The sequence below is a fragment of the Pteronotus mesoamericanus genome, unplaced genomic scaffold (genome assembly GCF_021234165.1).
Source record: "Pteronotus mesoamericanus isolate MK-2021 breed Mesoamerican mustached bat unplaced genomic scaffold, CSHL_Meso_final contig_52, whole genome shotgun sequence".
NCBI classification, from domain to species: domain Eukaryota; kingdom Metazoa; phylum Chordata; class Mammalia; order Chiroptera; family Mormoopidae; genus Pteronotus; species Pteronotus mesoamericanus.
Genome location: NW_026555189.1, coordinates 2190123 through 2192676, shown reverse-complemented (window position 1 = coordinate 2192676; position 2554 = coordinate 2190123). Strand labels below are relative to the sequence as shown.

The 2554-nt window shown below is 41.9% G+C and overlaps 1 pseudogene; it reads left to right on the top strand.

Annotated features, from left to right (window-relative positions):
• The first annotated feature begins 215 nt into the window (after positions 1–215).
• Positions 216–1032, top strand: LOC129075118 (pre-mRNA-splicing regulator WTAP-like; annotated as a pseudogene).
• Positions 1033–2554: the final 1522 nt, after the last annotated feature.

Here is a 2554-nt window from a genome sequence, read left to right as displayed (position 1 = left end):
CTGGGGAGCATTTTAGACCCACATTCACTATCCTGGACACTTAGGGATGGTGAGGAGCACAAGATGACTCATCCTCAAAACAGAATCTAAATATACAGGGGCGGTGGTCTCGCTCCTCCCTTAGCACCATTTTGTGGCAGCAAGACCCACAAATGAAGGGGAGCGTCAGGGCTGCCCGGGGGCCGGTTGCAGGTTGGGTGACCTGGGTGGCCACCATGGCTTTGGCCTCTGTGACTGGGTGGTGCCCATGTGGCCTCTGTCTGGAGAGGATTCTAGATGACCAGCCTCTTCCCAAAAAGGTTTGGCTGAGTGAAACAGACTTCCAAGTGAGGGCATGAGATGAGTTCATTTTAAGATGGAAACAGTATGAAGCATATGGGCAAGATTTGGAGGGCAAATACACAGATCTGAACTCTAATGATGGAACTGGCTTAAGGGAGCCAGAAGAAAAAACGAAAGCAACAACAGCAAGAGTCTGCCTGCAGGGAAAACATCCTTGTAACGAGACTAGCAACCAAGGAGCAAGCAATGCCAGAGTGCACTCCTCAAATCCAGTACCTCCAGCGAGTCCAGTAGCCGGGTGTTGCTCAGCTGAGGTCAACAGTAGTAGACCCAGCGGACAGCCTGTTTCTCCTCAAAATGAACAATGAACTGGAACAGACCAAAGACAAACTGGAACAAGCCAAAAATGAACCGAGTGCCTGGCATTTTACACCTGACAGGTAGACAAATCATCCTCCCCAGCCAGGACTTCCCTGGTAGTCCCTCTGTGAGAAGCTGCGGTGGGGCAGCCAAGTGCTCATCTCCACACCAAGACAGAGTGTTTGAGCCAAAAACACAAAAACAAAACAACACACAAAAATAAACAAAATAACCCACATTCTCTTACTTTCCAGCTTGCAATGGTTAATGTAAAATTCACCAGATGAACCTTGTGTTGCAGCTTTTTTCTCTTCCCCTTCCCTTCGCTTCCGAGGCCTGATGGTGTCGGACTATTCAGAAGTGGCCGCCTTGGAAAAATTCCCCTTCTAGAACATGGAGACACTTACTTGAGAAATGTTTGTGTCTTCAGACAGTTTGGAGGAATTAAAATGTAGAGATTTAAAATCATGACTTGAACGTGTAAAGTTCCAGTAAAATAAAAATGGAACATGCAACATTGTACTTTGAACATAGTGACTTAGAGACACTCTACCATCAGTTTTGCCAATAAGACTGTGGATTCTGTGATTAAACTTCTGGGTCAGAACTCAAATGAGGTAAATTTTGCCTTTAAATGGTTTATTTGCTAAGAAAGCTTAATAGTTATGAGAGAACTAAATAATAGATATCAGTACAAGTAGTTTATATATTTAATCATTTAGTTTGGTGCTCTCTATTACCTGAATGAGCCTAAAACAAATGTCGTTTTTTAATCCATGGTTTGAATCACTGTTAATACTGTAGAAAATCTTATTGAGGACTGTACACACATGAAGGTGTGATATAAAATTTTAGGTGTAAACTGTTGGAAGCATTGTAAACATGCAATTCAAAACTAGATTGTGTAAGGACATTGGTTGTGGTGAGATTCAATGCCTTAGTTTTTTAGTAGTGAAATATATTAAATCCCCATTCCATTCAACAAGCACATGTTGAAAGAGCATTGTTGTTGGTGTTAATGGGGGAATGTGTGCTTTCATTGTATTTGGGCCTTTGTATTGAATTCTTGATATTAAATGTGCCTTGAAAAAAATTAAAAATATATATTGGTAAGGAAGTATTTTACTTTTAGATCTGTAATAGATGCCCCTGGAGGACGGAGGGAAAAGATATCTAGAATATTTGCCAGCATTAAAATACTACATATTAGTAATGCAGACTTGTATTTATTTAATCCTGCTTGAGGATATGTTTTCATTGTTTTTAGAGAGAGAGGAAGGCAGAAAGTGTTTAGCGAGAAAAATATCAATGCGTGAGAGAAACATCGATTGGTTGCCTTTTGTACACACCCTAAATGGGGGCGAACCCACAATGTAGGCATGTACCCTGACTGGACTCAAACCTGCAACCTTTCAGTCTTCAGGTGATGCCTAACCAACTGAGCCACACCATCCAGAGCATAGTATAGCAGAATTTTTAAATTACTATGTCTCAACCAGCTCTGTTAAAAATAAATGTTGCAAATTACTGCAGTTAACCCCTTGTTGGCTAAAAGACACTTGCTGAAGTCACTTTGCTATGGATCATTTCTTTGTAGTGAGCTAGATTTTGCCTCAGTCATAATTGCTTCAGTTCAGTGACAAAGGTATCTTTCCTGGTGCATGAGACTGAGCATACAGAAGGGTAACATCATGTGAATTTTTCCAGCTTCAAGATGCTGTGGTTGGTTGATTCCATTTCAGGTAAGACTTTTAATAGTGAATGGCTATTTGGAGTTAAAAGATCAGGTAACCAGGCCCAGCTGGATGGGTCCCAAGAGGAGCCTTTAGGCTGAAGGAAGCAGGATCCAGGCAGGGGGGAGAAGTCAGCACTGAGACGTGGCTCTGCTTGTCAGTCAACAAACAGCAACTGG